Source organism: Somniosus microcephalus, unplaced genomic scaffold (assembly GCF_052327205.1).
Source record: "Somniosus microcephalus isolate GS21.2 unplaced genomic scaffold, FLI_Smic_1.0 unresolved_chr1, whole genome shotgun sequence".
NCBI lineage: Eukaryota > Metazoa > Chordata > Chondrichthyes > Squaliformes > Somniosidae > Somniosus > Somniosus microcephalus.
The window spans coordinates 18,020,509-18,039,300 of record NW_028225179.1 but is presented as its reverse complement, the minus strand read 5'-3'; the positions used below and the strand labels follow the sequence as shown (position 1 = coordinate 18,039,300).

General features: G+C 44.8%; 1 non-coding gene across 1 annotated transcript; it reads left to right on the top strand.

Annotated features, from left to right (window-relative positions):
• Nucleotides 1-12,053: 12,053 nt before the first annotated feature.
• On the top strand, nt 12,054-12,148 carry trnai-uau (transfer RNA isoleucine (anticodon UAU)). The gene is made up of 2 exons: nt 12,054-12,091; nt 12,113-12,148. It is a non-coding gene; the product is annotated as a tRNA-Ile (tRNA).
• Nucleotides 12,149-18,792: the final 6,644 nt, after the last annotated feature.

The following is an 18,792-nucleotide window of genomic DNA, read 5'->3' as shown; positions in this document are numbered from 1 at the left end:
CAACAAATCCAATTGCAGAGACAGGGTGCAAAGAATCATCAGGGAAACAGGCATGAACTCCAAATCCAAATTAGCGGGACACGATCAGAGGGACAGTTAATGTTCTGGGGTGTGAACTTCGGTCAGAGCTGCAAACAAATAGGTGTAAGAGAGAGCGAATCTATTTCCTCTGTTGGGAGGGTGCAGCACAATGGGGCATAACCGTAAAATTAGAGCAACCCCGTTCTGTGATGATGTAAGGAAGCGCTTCTTCACACAGAGGGCAGTGGGAATCTGGAACTCTATTCCCGAAACAGCTGTTCAGGCTGGGGGTCAATTGATAATTTCAAAATGAAATCGGTAGGTTTGTGTTCGGCGAGGATGTGAAGGTTTATGGAATCATCGCAGGTAGATGGAGTTCAGATACTGATCTATCATGATCTAATTCAATAGCGGAGCATGCTCGAGGGCCTGAATGGCCTCCTGCTGATTCTATGTTCCTATGACAGTAACAGGACAAAAACATCAACAGCTGCAAACATCCGGCGCATTTTATTCATATTTAACAGCAAAAATATCCGTGTCGTGCGCAACTATGCTGTGGTCAGAAAAAATACGCGAAGCCGACGTGTGGCGCTGTGATCGTATCATGGTTAGTGCCCTGCATTGTGGCCGCAGTAACCTCGGTTCAAACTTACATCACGTCACAGCTCGCTTTGTATCTTCTGTCCTCTGCGGCACCTGCTAATGGAACAGACTGAAAAATCAATCTTTACGACATGAAAAATGATGTATTGTTGGCGGTGAAAACCTATTCACTCCTTTTAAACCCCACGCTCTCACATGCCTGAGCTTGATGCTCCATAATTGAAACCCGACTCTTCTCCCAGCTTTTCCTTCTTCAACAATCAGTAGCCGTTCTTTACTTGCCTCCTTACATTTCATTGTCACTTGCCTGCGGTATTACCTAAATCTAATATTCACGTTCATGTGGTTACGTGGTTAAGTTCTCTCTGCTACCACCGCGGTTCATGGGGGCACATGTCCCATTTGCACCAGTGTACAACCAGTCGATACACTTAGATCTGTGTGACCACTTGACAGATAAGTGCTGCGAAAGCAGGACTGGACTTTAGAAGGACAGCGGCCGGATTGTTCACGAAATTTCCTTCGAGAATCTTGTGATATCTTGTTAACTGAAGAAGTGGGTTTTGTTTTGATGCTGGCTGGCGCTTTTCCCAAATCTTTTGCAGTGCATGAGCGGCAGGCAGCGCTACCTAGCTGCCAACGGGGGTTTAAATATGAGCTATTGGTCTGCTGTTATGTTGCAGTTAGATCGGAAGTGTTCTGTCTTAATCTTAACAAGTTTTTGAAGTGTGTAATTGAAATAAATAGAGGATAAATGGAAAGATCGCTAGAGGGTGAAAGCAGCGATTACAGGAGGTTGGCCATAATTGAAATGTTTTTGAATGCCCGTGGCACGGGACTCTGTGTTCTTTATGAAGAGTGGGAGCAGGGATAAAGATTAACAGAAATAAAATGTACTGACTTGTTGCGAATCAGAAAACTGCACTGGTCTGTTATCGGTAAATGTTTGAAATTAAATTCATTTCCAAAGGATAATGTTAACCCTTTCTTCCAGCTCCCTCATCATTTGCTTTTTCCGTTAATCTTTCAAGTGGTGTAAGAACATAAGAAGGTAAGAAATAGGAACAGGAGTAGGCCATTCGGCCCTTCGAGCCTGCCCTGCCATTCATTGAGATCTTGGCTGATTTCTGCCTCAAATCCATTCACCGGCCCTATCAGCATATCGCTTAATGCCCTTACTAGTCAGAAAACTATCGAATTCTATTTTGAATATACCCAATGAAAGAGCCTCCACATCCAACTGGGCTAGAGAATTCCAAATATCCACCACCCTCTGTGTGAAGAAATGTCTTCTCATCTCATTCCTAAATGGCCTACCCTTTATCCTGAGACTGTGGCCCCTGGTTCTAGACTCCCCAGCCTTGGAAAATAATCTCCCAGCATCCACCCTATAATAATATTGCATGCTCCAAAGAGATCCCCTCTCATTGTTCTGAATTCAAGAGAATATAGGCCTACTTTACTCAATCTCTTCTCATAGGATGGTCCTGCCATCTGAGGAATCAATTTCATGAATCTTCGATGCAGCCCCTCTATGGCAAGTATATGCTTCCATAGGAAAGGAGATCAAAATTGTACACAGTACTCCAGGTGTGGCCTCACCAATGCCCTATATATTTGGAGTAAGACTTCTTCACTCCTGTACCCAAACCTTCTTGTAATGAAGGCCCGCATGCCAATTGCCTTCCTAATGACTTGCTGCACCTGCACATTCACTTTCAGTGACTGATATACAAGGACACCCACGTCCCTTTGATCATCTGCATTCCCCAATTGTTCACCTTTCAGTTTTTTCGAACAAAGTGGATACCCTCACATTTATCCACAGTATCTTCCATCTGCCATGTTCTAGCCCACTCACTGAGCCTGTATAGATCCCCTTGAAGCCTCCTCACTTCCTTTTCACAATCGACCCTGTCACCTAGCTTTGTATCACCAGCAAATTTGGAAATGTTACATATAGTCCCCTCATCCAAATCATTGATATAGATGGTGAATAGGTGGGGCCCAAGCACCGATCCTTGTGGTACCCGACTAGTCAATGCCTGCCATCCTCAAAACGACCCGTTTATCCCTGCTCTTTGATTTATGTCTGTTAACTAGTGTAAGGCCCGTGTAGATTGGAGTTCGCTCACAGATTTTCCCATCAACGTGAAAATGAAAAACGAGGAGGCGAGGATTGCCCTGAACAGCAGAGCTGGGCACTGACTCTATTTCGATTGGTGCAGGAGTTGTTCTGTTCCTCTAATATTTCCTTCACCTTGAAAAAGCCTGTTATAACTCACAGGCATTAATGGGCGGTTTTATTAAATGTTGGAGAGTTGCCATCAAATAGACTGGAATAAATCTGCAAAAAGACGAGGTTAGGACTGGAACTGATAAGATGTCGATCACAGAGTTAAAATCAAAGTCAGCCTCATTGTCCAATGAGGCCGGAAGCCACGAACAAGGAGGAAGGGAATGAAGCAAGGAGGGAAGGAAGGGAGGAAAGAGGAAGGCGCTCTCGATTCCATCTTCTTTCCATTAGAGCTGGGTGAAATATTGGGTTGAGAAATTGGGAGAATTTTAGCAAAGGGAGAGAAAATATCGTCTAACTTGGGGACTGTAACATTTTCAGGCCACGTATCTTCCAACTGGATTAACAGTCCTGGGACTTTAACCTCTCACCAACCTCGAACTCACATTATTATCCAAATGGAGTCATCCAAAAGTCATTTTTATTTCAGTATTTCTGTTTCCAAACGGTAGAAACAACCGTTAATAAAGGCCCTTTACAGCACGCATGTCCTGCCCGTCCTCCCAGATTGACAATGTGGAAAATGTGGAGCAGGCTTCTGGAAACAAATGGATTTACATATTTACCTCAGAGTTTCGGTACTTCTGGGACTGAATTCCTGCTTTAAATAATAAAATTGCCGTTTTCTTGCGATGTACTGAACACACGCTGATTTTCAGTCAGTTATTATTTGAAGACTTGTTGAAAATCTCCTGGCCGAGGAAAGTGCTTCTATTAAAGTATTGGGGCGCGTCCGGGATTGGAACCCAGTACCTCTTACACTTTAATTGATGTGAAGTCCCAGATCGTAAAACACACTTCCAAAACAAAGAGCCACTAATCCTGCACAGAATGATTAATCTCAGCAATGATAATTTCACATACATAAAGCAGATATTGTAGATCAGAGACAGCGTTAAGGGAAATTAGAGAAGCGTGCAATAAGGGCACAGCAGTCATCATGGGTGACTTTAATCTACATATAGATTGGGCTAACCAAATTAGTAACAATACTGTGGAGGAGGAATTCCTGGAGTGTTTACGGGATGGTTTCCTGGACCAATATGTCGAGGAACCAACCAGAGATCAGGCCATCTTAGACTGGGTATTATGTAACGAGAAAGGATTAATTAGCAATCTTGTTGTACGAGGCCCCTTGGGTCGGAGCGATCATAATATGATAGTCTGAGGCGCGAGTTGGGTAGGATTGATTGGAGAATGTCACTCAAATGTTGACGGTGGATATGCAATGGCAAACATTCATAGATGAACTACAGAATTTGTTCGTCCCAGTTTGGCATAAAAATAAAACAGAAAGGTGACTCAACCATGGCTAACAAGGGAAGTTAGGGATAGCATAAGATCCAAGGAGAGGACATATAAATTGGCCAGAAAAAGCAGTAAACCTGAGGATTGGGAGCAGTTTAGGATTCAACAAAGGGGGACAAAGGGATTAATTAAGAAGGGGAAATAGAATATGAGAGTAAGCTTTCAGGGAAAATAAAAACTGACTGTAAAAGCTTTTATAGATATGTGAAGAGAAAAAGATCGGTGAAGTCAAGCATAGGTCCCTTGCAGTCAGAATCAGGGGAATTTATAATGGGGAACAAAGAAACGGCTGACCAATTAAATACATATTTTGATTCTTTCTTCACAAAGGAGGAAACAATAACATCCCAGAGAGGTCGGGGAACAGAGGGTCTGACGAAAGGGAGGAACTGAAAGAAAGCAGCATTTGTAGGGAAATGGTGTTAGGGAAATTGATGAGATTGAAGGCCGATAAATCCCCAGGACCTGATAATCTACATCCTAGGGTACTTAATGAACTCGCCCGAGAAATAGCAGATGCATCGCTGATCATCTTCCAACATTTGATGGAATCTGGAACAGTACCCATGGATTGGATGGTAGCTAATGTTACCCCACTATTCAAAAAAGGTGGTAGAGAGAAAACGGGGAAGCCTGAAATCGGTAGTGGGGAAAACGCTAGAGTCCATTATAAAAGATGTAATAGCATGGCACTTGGAAAACAGTGGCAGGATCGGACAAAGTCAACATGGATTTACAAAAGGTAAACCCTGCTTGGCTAATCTACTGGAATTTTTTGAGGATGTAACTGGTAAAATAGATCAGGGAGAACCAGTGGATGTGGTGTATTTGGACCTTCAGAAGGCTTTCAATAAGGTCCCGCATAAGAGATTAGCGTGTAAAGTTAAGGCACATGGGATTGGGGGTAAGGTATTGACTTTGATAGAGAACTGGTTGGCAGACAGAAAGCAAATAGTTGGAATAAACGTGTCTTTTTCCGAGTGGCAGGCAGTGTCTAGAGGGGTACCGAAGGGATCTGTCCTTGGACCCCAGCTATTCACAATATATATCACTGAGCTAGAAAAGGGAATTTGATGTAATATCTCCAAATTTGCAGATGACACAAAGCTGGGTGTGCGTGTGTGCTGTGAGGAGGATGCCGAGTAACTCTAGGATGATTTGGACAGGTTGGGTGATTGGCCAGAAGCATGGCAGATGCATTATATCGTGGATAAATGCGAGGTTATCCACTTTGGTGGCAAAAACAGGAAGGCAGATTATTATCTGAATGGCAATAGATTGGGAGAAGGGGAAGTGCAACGAAACCTGGGTGTCCTCGTGCATCAGTCGCTGAAGGTACGCATGCAGGTGCAGCAGGCAGTTAAGAAGGCAAATTGTATGTTGGCCTTCGTAGCGAGAGGGTGTGAGTACAGGAACAAGGATATCTTGCTCTAGTTGTACAGGGCCTTGGTGAGACCACATCTTGAGTATTGTGTGCAGTTTTTGTCACGTTGTCTGAGAAAGGATGCTCTTGCCATGGAAGGAGTTCAGCAAAGATTCACCAGGCTGATACCTGGGATGGCAGGAATGACGTATGAGGAGAGATTGGGTCGATTGGGCTTATACTCGCTGGAGTTTAGAAGAATGAGAGGGGATCTCATTGAAACTTATAAAATTCTGACAGGATGGACAGACTAAAGGCAGGAAGGATGTCCCCGATGATTGGGGAGTGCAGAACCAGGGGTCGCAGTCTAAGGATAAGGGGTAAGCCATTTTGGACAGAAATGAGGAGGAATTTCTTCACCCAGAGTTTGGTGAACCTGTGGAATTCTCTACCACAGAAGGCAGTAGAGGCCAATTCAATAAATATATTCAAGAAGGAGTTGGATATATTTCTTAAGGCAAAAAGGATCAAGGGGTATGGGCAGAAAGCAGGGAACGGGTACTGAATTTGGATGATCAGCCATGATTGCATTGAATGGTGGGGCAGGCTCGAGGGGCGGAATGGCCTACTCCTGCTCCTATCTTCTATGTTTCTATGTTAAAACTCAAATATTGCTCAAATGCTTCAAAATGTGAAAATGACATTAAATGTGTTTAAATACAGTGGGGGATTTAAATCAGATTCGGTGCCATTGGATTCCAAGGTGATCTTCCCTGTACGATAACAACTTCTCCTTTGACTCCACTCATTTCCTCCAAATCAAAGATGTTGCTATGGGTACCCGCATGGGTCCTAGCTATGCCTGCCTTTTCGTGGGACATGTGGAACACTCTTTGTTCCAGTCCTACTCGGGTCTCCTCCCTCACCAGTTTTTCCGGTACATTGATGACTGTATTGGTGCCGTTTCTTGCTCTCGCCCTGAACTAGACATTTTCATTCATTTTGCCTCCAATTTCCACCCTTCCCTCACCTTCACATGGTCCTTCTCCGAATCTTCCCTTCCCTTCCTCGACTTCTCGGTCTCCATCTCTGGGGATAGGTTGTTGACCAAAATTCACGACAAGACCATTGACTGCCACAGCTACCTGGACTACAATTCCTCCTCACCCTGCCTCCTGTAAGGACTCTATTCCATTCTCCCAGTTTCTCCATCTCCGCCGCATCTGCTCCAATGATGCCACCTTCCACCCCAGTACTTCCGACATGTCTCCCTTTTTCCAAAACCGAGGAATCCCCTCTACCTTGGTTGACACGGCCCTCGACCGTGTCCATTCTATCTCCCGCACTTTAGCCCTCACCCCTGCCCCTCCATCCCGGAACCATGATAGGGTTCCCCTTGTCCTCACCTTTCACCCCACCAGCCTTCACGTTCAATGGCTCATCCTCCACCACTTCCGCCATCCCCAACGTGATCCCACCACCAAACACATCTTCCTGTCACCTCCCCTTTCAGCATTCCCTAGGGACCGCTCCCTCCGTGATACCCTAGTCCACTCCTCCATCACCCCCAACAACCTTTCCCCTTCAACCGGCACCTTCCCGTGCAAGCGCAGGAGATTCAATACCTGCCCTTATACCTCCCTCCTTCCCACTGTCCACGGCCCCAAACACCCCTTCCAGGTTAACAGCGATTTACTTGTACTTCTTGCAATCTAGTATACTGTATTCGCTGCTCACGATGTGGCCTCCTCTACATTGGGGAGACCAGATGCAGATTGGGTGACTGCTGTGCAGAACACCTCTGTTCCATCCATAAGGATGACCCCGAACTTCCAGTCGCCTGTCATTATAATTCACCGCTCCATTCCCACTCAGACCTCACCATCCTCGGCCATTTGCATTGTTCCATGGAAGCTTCGCGTAAGATCGAGGAACAGCACTTCATCTTCCGATTAGGCACTTTACAGCCTTCCAGGCTCAACATAGAGTTAAAAAATTTCAGATTATAACCTCGGCCCCATTACATTTTTACTTATATTTTTTATCCACACCTTTATTTTTGCCCTCCCCCCTTTTTTTCTCTTCCACATGGCAGCTGTTTCCCATTCTGCCAGCGCATTTCACACCTAATCTAGAGCCATCTTTTGTCTCCACTACTCCTATCAGCATCTCGTCCCGATTTTTATATCTCCTAATGTCTCTTCACTTCTCTTTTGTTCTCTCCCAACCTGGCATTTTAATTTGTTTCATTTCCTGTGCTTTTCAGTCTTGGCAAAGTGTTTCGACCTGAAACGTTGACAATAATTCTCTCTCCACGGATGTTGCCTGGCCTGCTGAGTTTTTCCAGCATTTTCTGTTGAGATCTTCTGTGGTTGTCTTGCCTCCCTCTCCCCTTCCTCCCACACGCAGCTGGTTTTTGAACCTTGTTTTAAATCTGCTGCTCTGCTGGGCCAGTGCATTCCACAGTCTCACAACCCTTTCTACAAATACACTTTCACTGCATGACTTCTCTGTTTCTTAGATATTAATCACCTTGAGGTGCAATGGTGGCGTTTGTGACGCCAAATTAAAAGGCGGCCAATTGCAAGCACGTTGGGGGTCAAAGTTTCCTTTGCACAGAATTGAACCTGAATCTTTCAAGATGGAATATTGTATTTGCTGCATGACAAATAATAATATCTTGTTATAAATGTTGGCTCATTAGTTCACCAGTGTTAGAGGAAGAATTTTCTGATCCCCTCATTTATTTCATATAAGACACAAACATAGGGTAATCATTCAGAATCACCTCACAGATTGACACTGAGTTAAATTAAGTGGGAGATACAGACAGCATCGGGACCCGTGGAGGAATAGACAAGAGAGCGGGAGAAATAAAAAATGGCCTGAGAGTCCAGAAGATAGTGACTGGTAACTGGTAGATATCAATGAGTAGAGATGAGAAATTGTTTTGGGATTCGGCCCCGTGGCTTAGCTGGCCAAAGACGATCTTGGGTTCGACTCCCAGCGGGGCCATTTTTTTATTGAATCTCTAGGGGAGAGCTTCTCGTCTGAAAAGGCTAAAATTCTTTTAAATGTAACTGCGGCTGCACTAGTTGCCATTCTGGATGAAGGCTCCAGTCGCTGCGGGGCCTGTGTCGAATTTCACCACTTCCTAATTTCTGGCGGTGCTGATTTGTAACTCTTCACCTATTCTCCATCTTTTCTAAGCAGTGCCGTGTGTTACTTTGTGATGGTCAGAGCAGAGCTCCAGTAGTTGATGTGTGGCGCCGTGATCGTATACCGGTTAGTACTCTGCGCTGTGGCCGCAGCAACCTCGGTCCGAATCCGAGTCATGGCACAGATTTCTGTTCCTTGCACAATCCATGGCCCTCCTTTACTTTCCTCCTTCAATTTCATCGTAACTTTCCTGCTAACATTCACTTTCACCTACTTAAACCGCTAAATGTGCTCTGCTCCCACCGCTGTTCCTGGGGCACATGTCCCATTCGTCCCAACCTGAGTTGGTGCATTGAAACCAGTCGATAGATTTAGACCTGCGGGACCGCTCGACAGACAAGCTCTGCGAAAGCAGGGCCGGCCTTTGGAACCAAAGCAGCCCAATTGTAAAAGAACATTCCTTGGGAAATGAAGTGCACTGGGGAGGCTAACTGAAGAATTGGCTTTGTTCACCTGGTAGTTGATGCTTTTCCCTAAACAGTTGATGAGCGTGAGCGACGGGAAGCGCTACATAGCTGCGGATGAGGGGTAAAATATGCAATTTTGGCAAACTGGTTATCAAAAAGGAAAATGGATGCTCAGGATTTATCAAGGAGAGTAAGGGACGCTCTGGACGTAATAGGCAGGGGAAGGGACGGCCCGGATATACCAAACTGTTTAAGGGACGCTCCGGATTTACCAGACAGTGAAATGGATGCTTCTGTTTTACTAGACAGGGTTAGGGACACTCCGGATGTAACAGACAGTGTAAGGGACGCTCCGGATGTACCAGACAGTTTCAGGGACGCTCCGAATTTGCCATACATGGTAAGGGACGCTATTGTTTTACCATGCAGGGTAAGGGACGCTCCGGATATACCAGACAGTTTAAGGCACGGTCTAGCTGTACCAAACAGGGTAAGGGACGCTCCGGATATATCTCACAGGGTAAGGGACGCTCCGGATGTATCAGACAGGGTAAGGGACGCTCTGGATGCATTGGATAGGGTAAGAGACGCTCCGCATGTACCAGACTGGGTAATGTACGCTCCCGATGTAACAGACAGTGTAAGGGACACTCTGGATGTTTCAGATAGGGTGAGCGACGCTCACGATGTACCAGACAGGGTAAAGGACCCTCCGGATGTGCTAGACAGGGTAAGGGATACTCAAGACGTTCTGGAGCAGGTAAGGGACGCTCAGGGACTATCAGACGGAGTACGGGTGGTCAGGGTGTATCAGAGAGGCTGATGGATGCAGGGTTATTACTTTCTAAACCTCACATTTTCTAAGTATCAATAAAAGCAAAATTTGTATCCGAATCTAACAGATGGTCTGCCGTGTCCCACGTGGGGGCAATGAGAAGGTAGAATGGGGCCGGACTGGACATTTGAAGCGCTCAGAAATACATGTATAACTGACACAGATTCCCCCATCGAATAGAAAAATAAATAATGCAGAAACATCTAAATATATTTGTAACGAACAGAAGTGCAAATGCATTTACATCTAACACAACAGCAACTCACAAATACGTTCGTATCTAATATGGACACACACAAATGTACTTACAACCATCACCTGTGATTGTTTGATAAAACAATACTTTAATTGTTTGTCTTTAAAGCCATGATATTTACATGACATTTGCATTGACCTTCCTCCTAAGCCGCTGGAGATTAATGGAGAATGATTTGTGTCCTGAACGATAATTTCTTAGGCGGATTAGAACAAGTTTTGAGCGCAAGTCCAATATTAGAAGTCGACGTTAAAAAGAAGCTCACGTGGGACCTTTCGCAAATTTCAATCTACAATCCACAAAGCGAGATTCATAACCCTAGACTTAAGAGTCACTCTGTCTAGAATACAGGCCCAATCAACTGGTTATCAAACGTAAAATCAAATAGATTTGTCATGTATTGTCCATTGCATTTTGACTGAGACGTGTGCCCGCAGTTCCATTCCGGTTCTAAGCCCTCTTTTTAATGTCGATGACTTGCCTGGAATGTGCTTGGAGAAGTATTAGAATCGCAGTACAGCCCTTCCCACTGTCGCTTCCTCTAAATCTCCATCCAGGATTCTCACCAGTGCAAGGTTCATCAACCTGAGCTACTGTTTAATTTGTTCTCGGCATTAACTGTGCTGATCCTTAAACTTGTCCCACTACACAGCAGCTCCAAATTTGTCGATTGCACCTCGAGGGCACTTTTCATACGTAAAGCTGCAACATCTGCCGGAGAGAGATTCAATTTCAGCGGTTCCAACAACAACGGGTCGATCGAAATCAAACTTTACATCCTCACCTACACGCTGCAGATGCAAATCTATGCGCTCCTCTGCTTCAGTGATTTATTGTTTCACAGCAATGGGCAGTTTTTGCTCTCTGAGGCTGCAATCGCTGCTTTCCACCGGCAGCGGGCGCTTGGCGAAAGCGGGACCGGACACACGGCCTGAACTTTGCTGCTGTCGCGGCCACACTCACTCCGGGAGCTGGGGACCAGCAAATCCAACTCATGGGTTTGTTGCCGCTTCTGAAATGCGGCTCCGAACTGTTGCTATTAACAAAGGCAGCGCTGCAGGGTCCTGTAATGATCTCTCACACAGTCGGTATATCTGCAGATTTTGAGTATGTACAGAACTGTATAGAGAAAAGGAGAATACCGCGTGGCCCTTAATGTATTTTATTAATCTCTACCTGCAAAACACGATTGAACCAGGGACCTGTTGTACTTTAGACGGAAGTGATAACCTTCGGAAACTGCTGCTCATTAAATAATTAGAGAAACAGCTCAGAACAACAATTGTAATCTATAAATACTCTTAACCTGCGATACCGATTCCATTCCATGTCGAGGAGTTAACTTTAAGAAAACTGTTTATTTATTATATACATCTCATTAGACTGTGTGAGAAGTTTGTTGTTATCGTCATTAATCTACCAGTAACCCACATGGTTAACGAATCATGGGCAAAATTTTAAAACGTTTTTTTGTTTTGCATGTGATGAATTTTCATCGGTTCTCATTTTGCAGACTGTATTTTAGGAGTTGGGTATAAATGTTCAGTGTTTATGACACCAGGATCTGCTGCAGCCTTTGGTAAATTCACCAGCTCGCTAACACATGAGAGTAACTCCTGCTTCACTCTTTCATATAAACCCAGCCAATGCGCCTCAATTAAACAACATTGCACCCCCGCACGATTAGACAACCTTAAATGTGCAAGTAAATGAGCACGGATAACTAATTCACATCAAGCACAGCTCTAGTGGCGCAATCGGTTAGCGCGCGGTACTTATATAACAGTACAGGCTTGGAGAAATGCTGAGGTTGTGAGTTCGAGCCTCACCTAGAGCAGCTAATGTTTTTGTGGTGTGACACTTCGACCGGAGCAGAAGGTACAATGGTGTTTCCGCAAACCATCTCCTTATTAGCTGTTCCACGTGGGCACTTAGGTTCCTCAGGCCCACCGTGTTCCAATAAGGGATTTGAGTATTAAAGGAGCCCTTCAGTATTACTTATTGACAGGAGGGAAGGTGGGGCCAGTTTTAACTGTTAAACCAGCAACTATCAGGCGAAGAATAATGTGCATGAAATAGATTCGATTTCAAAGCAGTGACTTAAGTCTTTGGCACAAGCGAGAAGATGTGTAAACTCAGGAGTTATCTGTACATGTTTCCGACATCATGTTGAACACAAACAACGATTCACCGGAACATGATGTTGAGAATTACTAGGACAGAAGTTACGTACAGACAATCGCCCAAACACCATATCCACAATTAGGTTGTCACCGACCTTCTTGTTATGGGGAGAATAGTGAGCAGATTGAGGAAAACTGCTCATATAAAGAAGTCGATTTAGGAAAAGATAAACATATTTCAAATTAATGAACTCGACCTCTGCGAACTGGGTTAGAAGAGAACTATTAGAGAAACCTAATGCAACTTCAGACAAAAATCGACGGCTCCTTGGTCTTGGGGCATGATTTTCGCTTCGGGATATTTCGCAAATTAAAATGCGAGAGCTTTTGGGTTCACATCCCAGATGAGCCCCGCCGCATTTAGATAAAACTCCCCAACTCGGTCATCATAACTGGAATCGCTTTTCTTTAAAATAGACTAACGCGCTAAATGATCCGGGATTGTGAGCGCACCCGGTTTAAACAGACACAGAGTGATCTTTGGCTGACCACGACCCCCTCCATTAGAGACAGGCCTGATAATCATTGCTTATGAAATCGATGGAAACATAACTCGGGCGGTTTTTATAAAGGGCGGCCGATTACGATGCGCGATTTTTCTAGGGCGCCAAGTTGATGTTTGACTCCATTATCATTTTTCCCTTTACCTCCATCATTTCACGCCAGCCGAATGAACTGAGTTTAGGTGTCAGCCGTGGCTCAGCGGCAGCAAACTCAAGCCCCACTCCAGAGACTTGAGCACATAATCCAGGCTGACACTGCAGTGCAGTACTGAGGTAGTGCTGCACTGCCGGTGGTGCCGTCTTTCCAGGATAGACGTTCAACCGAGGCCTCAGATCCCATGAGAGTATGCCGAACAGAATGCGGATTTCTCCCCATTGTCCTGCCCATTATTTATCTCTCAACCAAAGACACTAAAACAGAAAATCTCCTCATTAAGTTTGATAAATATTTTTGAAATTTCATTTTCTCCTAAACGATAAAGTTATGTTTATGCTCCCTAATCATTCGGCTTTGTTCCCACTAGTTTTTCATTTGGTGCCAATCACAGAGGAAGGAAGAGAGGTAGAGATGGTTCTCAATCTCCGATTCCCGCTCTACCTTCATTCGAGAACTCCAGTGGTCTGTTTTAATTTGAACAAGATATGAAGAGTGCAGGGGCACAGACCAGAATCACCAGTGTGATTTTGACGAGATTGCGATTACAAAGCCTATTTTATGCAAAATTCAGTAAAATGCTCTGGATGTTTATCAGCAGCAAACGTGTAATGGAATAACGACGAGAACAGGATTCAAACCCACGTGTGCAGATCACAATGGATTACACTGCGCTCAACACTTGCCAGGGACATGGGGAGAAAGCAAGGACATGGTACTGAAATTGGATGATCAGCCATGATCTCATTAAATGGCAGAACAGGCTCGAGAGGCCGAATGGCCTACTCCTGCTGCTATCTTCTAATTTCTATTTCCTGCTATTTGCTTCGAAGCAGAAATACTCTGAAAGAAAGTCCCCTTCACCGCTTGTCCTGCCCGTGCACACAGACCTACAATGTTGAAAATGTACAAGCAGCTCATATAAGCAAATGGCCTTCCGTACCTTCAGTTGAGGGGCTGTCAGAAATGGCCGGTTTGAAGGCAGATTCAGAACAGGGAAGAAAAGGTTTCACCCAGTTACTTAAACGACTGGGAGAGGACTCGATTCTGCAATAATCTGGCTAACTGGAAGATTCGCACCAAAGTCAAACCCCAGAGGCCTGATTCTCTCTCAGAGAATTTCGCTGATTAAATAAATGCGAGAGATCCCGGGTTCAAATCCCGGGTTCAAGTCGCGGCCTGAACCCCGCCAACCTTAACAACAGAGTTGTAGTGTCCATGTGTAGATAAAGACACTGAAGACAGGAGTTGGTTCATAGGTATTTACTAAGCAAGTCTGGGGGGGTTTCTAAAGGATATACACAATACACAGGCTTATATAGCCCAAGTGGCAATTACTGGCATTACGCACACCTGGGGCTCTTAAAGGCACATACACCATAATTACACTTAAAGGCACATACACCACAATTCCTCCCCTTCTAGCTAACTAGTACATCATATTTTAAGTAATGATTAATTACATGTTATATGCAAAATAATATACATTGCTGTATTAATTAATTATAAGTTAGTCTCTCAGGAGGCTTCCTGACTCGGTCCGGATAACGCCTCGGGGGTGTAGTAGTTTCTGGTGGTGTAGTAGGTTCTTCTGGCAAGGCTGATTTGGCTTGAATGCCAGTGTCGGGTGCATCGGGTTCCAGTCTCACCGGATCGGAGGTAGATATGGGTACCTCTACTTCATCGTTAGATGTATAGAGTGGTGGTGTAGGTTGTCCCTTTTCGGATGACTTGATGATTTGGTCAGCATGGCGCCTTATTATGCTGTCTCCGATGTCCACGGTATACATCAGTGGTCCTAATCATGTGCAGATAGTTCCAGGCTGCCATTTCTCGGTACGGTAGTCCCGGGCCAAAACCGGTTGGCCTATCTGGAAGGCCCTAGTTGGCCTTTCATTCATGCCCTGAAACTGCCGGTTCTCCACGTCCCTTCGGATGTTGGGCTTGACAAAATCCAACCGGCATCTTAGGTTTCTATTGTAGAACATCATGGCGGGAGTTTGATTAGTAATCATATGCGTTGCATTCCTATATGCAAATAAGAAGTTATCCACCTTGTGCTGAAGTTTTATGTCTTCATTACCCATGGCCTTGATGGCCTTCTTGAAGGTCTGGACAAACCTTTCAGCCAATCCATTGGTGGCGGGATGGTATGGGGCGGACGTGTAGTGCTTTACCCCATTGTTCTTTAAGAACTTTCTGAATTCTTCGGACACAAATTGCGGTCCATTATCAGAACATGTCTGCTCCGGCAGCCCATTCCTGGCAAATATGGTCCTTCATACTGTGATTGTTTTTTCCGTGGTGGTGGAGGATATCTTTATTACCTCCGGCCACTTGGAGTGTGCATCAACGGCGATTAAGAACATTGAGTCCTAAAATGGACCAGCAAAGTCGATGTGCACCCTTTGCCAGGGAGATGAGGGCCACACCCATGGATGTAGAGGGGCCTGTGCGGAGCATTTTGGACCTTCTGGCATCCTAGGCAGCTCTTGGTCATGTCTTCGATGTCTCCATCGATACCTGGCCACCATACAAACGCCCTAGCTAGGTTCTTCATTTTCACTCCACCCAGATGCCCCTCGTGAAGCTCCTTTAGCACTTTATCCTGGAGTTTGGGTGGAATCACCACTCTGGATCCACACATCAAGGTTCCTCGGCACACTGACAGCTGTTCTCTTCTTTGCGAGAATGCTGGCAACAGTGGTTCGCCATGTGCTGGCCATCCCTTCACTGTTAAATCGTAGACCCGTGAGAGAGTAGGGTCATTTCTTGTCTCCCTTTCAATGGCAGAATTTGTCACCGGTAGACATTCCACTATGGTAGAGTGGAATATCTCTACTGGGTCTACTGTAGGTGCCTCTTCTATCGTTGGCAACAGTAGGCATGATAAACCGTCAGCATTCCCATGCTGTTTTGACCCTTTGTATTCAATGTTGTATTGGTGTGCCCCTAGAAAAAGGGGCCACCTCTGTAGTCTTTGTGCCGTCATAATGGGGACACCTTTTTTTGGGTTGAATATGGAGATGAGGGGTTGATGGTCAGTCAGCAAGGTAAATTTTTGTCCGTGTAGGTAATGGTTGAATTTCTTCACTCCCCATACCAAGCTGAGTGCTTCCCTGTCTATCTGGGCATAGTTACGCTCAGCTGAGTTCAATGAGCGTGACGCAAACCTATCGGCCGTTCCGAGCCATCAGGGAATCTATGGGACAATAGCGCTCCTCTGCCGTAAGGGGATGCATCGCACGCCAGTCTGATTGGTAGTGATGGGTTGTAATGAGCCAAAATTTTCTCGGATGTGATTAAGTCTTTACATTTATGGAAGGCACGTTTACAGTCTTCGTTCCATTTCCAAATCACTCCTGTCTGTAGAAGATCATTAAGAGGGTGTAGAATAGTTGATAAGTTCGGTAAAAATTTATGATAGTAATTTATTAATCCCAGCAATGACCTTAATTGTGAAACAATTTCAGGTGCTGGGGCTTTTATAACTGCTTCAATTTTTTCAGGTGACTTATGCAACCCTTCCTTATTAATTATGTGGCCACAATATGATATATGATTTTGGAAAAATTCGCACTTGGGGCGATTTGCTCGTAGGCCCCGTTCTTTCAGCCTAGTGAGCACCTGCTCCAAATTGGCAAGGTGCTCGTTGTCGCTTTCTCCTGTTATATGGATGTCGTCTAGGTAGCATTGAGTCCCCGGAATCCCTTGCAGGACTTGCTCCATAGCTCTTTGCCAGATAGCTGGAGCTGATGCTATTCCAAAAACCAGTCGATTGTACTGGTACAGGCCTTTGTGTGTGTTTATTGTGAGATACTTTTTAGAGGTCTCCTCAACCTCCATCTGTAGATATGCCTGTGCCAAGTCAATTTTTGTGAAACGTTTCCCTCCGGATAGTGAGGCGAAAATATCTTCTATCCTCAGAAGAGGATACTGTACCGTGTGAAGGATCGGGTTTACAGTCACCTTAAAGTCCCCACAGATGCGAATTTTTTTCTGTTCCTCAGAGTTATTTTTCAATGTTTTTTTCATGACTGGAACGATGGGTGTTGCCCATTCGCTCCAATCTATTTTGGATAATACGCCTGCCTTTTCCAAATTCTTCAGCTCTGCCTCGACTGCCGGACGTATTGCGTATGGCACCGGTCTTGCCTTAAAATTTTTTGGAATTGCTGTATCTTCCACTTTTATTGAGGCGGTGATGCCTTTCAAGGTTCCTAGTTTCTCTTGAAACACTTCTTTGGCGTTGGCCAAGATGTCTTTTAATCGTTCAGGTATCATGTCATCATTGTTTTTTTCCTTACTGGTCACCGTCAGTGCCTGAATGGAGTGCCAGTCTAAATGTATCTTCCTTATCCATTCAAGTCCCAACAACGGTGGACCACCATCTTGTAGAATGTATAAATACAACTTTTGTATTTCTTTGCCGTTGTATACCACAGGCACCCTTATTTTTCCTTTGGGGTAGACTTTCTGCCCCGTATATGTTTTTAAGATAATGGATGTGTCTTTTAGAGGTATATGCGAAAATAGCTTCTCGTAATCTCGTCGATTTATTACGGTTAGAGCTGATCCTGTATCTAGCTCCATTTTAACTGGGGACCCTGCTATTGTTGGGTAACCCAAATGGTTTGGTAATCCTCTTTGGCAAGTACATTATGTAATTTGAGACAGCTTAGTCTCTTGTTTCCGGAGTCGCTATCGCTATTCTGGTCTTCGGAGCTATTGTCCATCATCATTTGTACCTTCCTGTACATTTCTTTATTGATTTTTTTGTTTTCTGTCAGTGGATTTATTTTGTCCAGATTGGCATACCCGTGCAATGTGTCCAATCTTACCACATTGCCTGCATGCTTTGCCCTTGAACCAGCAGTCCCTTTGGTTATGGGTGGATCTGCCGCAGCGATAACATCTTCCGAACTCCTGTGTCATTTTATGGGTGCTGAAGTCCTGTGTCTCTTGTTGTATCTCTGCAGCTCCTTTTGCTGCTGCTTCATATGATACAGCCATACTGAAAGCTTTGTCCAATGTTAAATCTTTTTCAGAAAGCAGTCTTTTTTGTGTTCCTTCACTTAAGAGACCGCAAACAAATTTGTCTCGAAGATAATCCGATAGTCCTTCTCCGAATTGGCAGTACTTTGATAGCTTTCTTAATTCGGTTAGGTAATCAGCGTTACTTTCATTCTTGTGTTGATTTCTCTTGAAGAACTTGAATCGTTCCGCTATCAACAGCGGTGTTGGGTTTAAATGCTCCTGCAGGCTATCAACAATTTCTTTAAAAGTCTTGTCCTTTGGTTTGGCTGGAGTGATTAAATTTCGTAACAGCCCGTATGTCTTCGCGCCCATTAAGTTCAGAGGTACTGAAGCTTTTTTTCATCTGTTATTCCATTTGCAGTGCAATAAACCTCTACTCTTTCCACGTATGTGGTCCAATCTTCTATTTCGCCATCAAAAGCCTCAATATTACCAGATTTAGGCATTTCAGAAAGGATATGGCGCTTCCCGCGCTTTCCCACCGCTGCTACCGATAACAATGCTGTTTTACTGTGGTTTCCGTTTATTCACTGTTGGAGACTTGTTCCCGACGGAGGTCTAAACGCTGACCTGCTTGCCGCGCCGGCCGTCTCTCGAGTGCTCC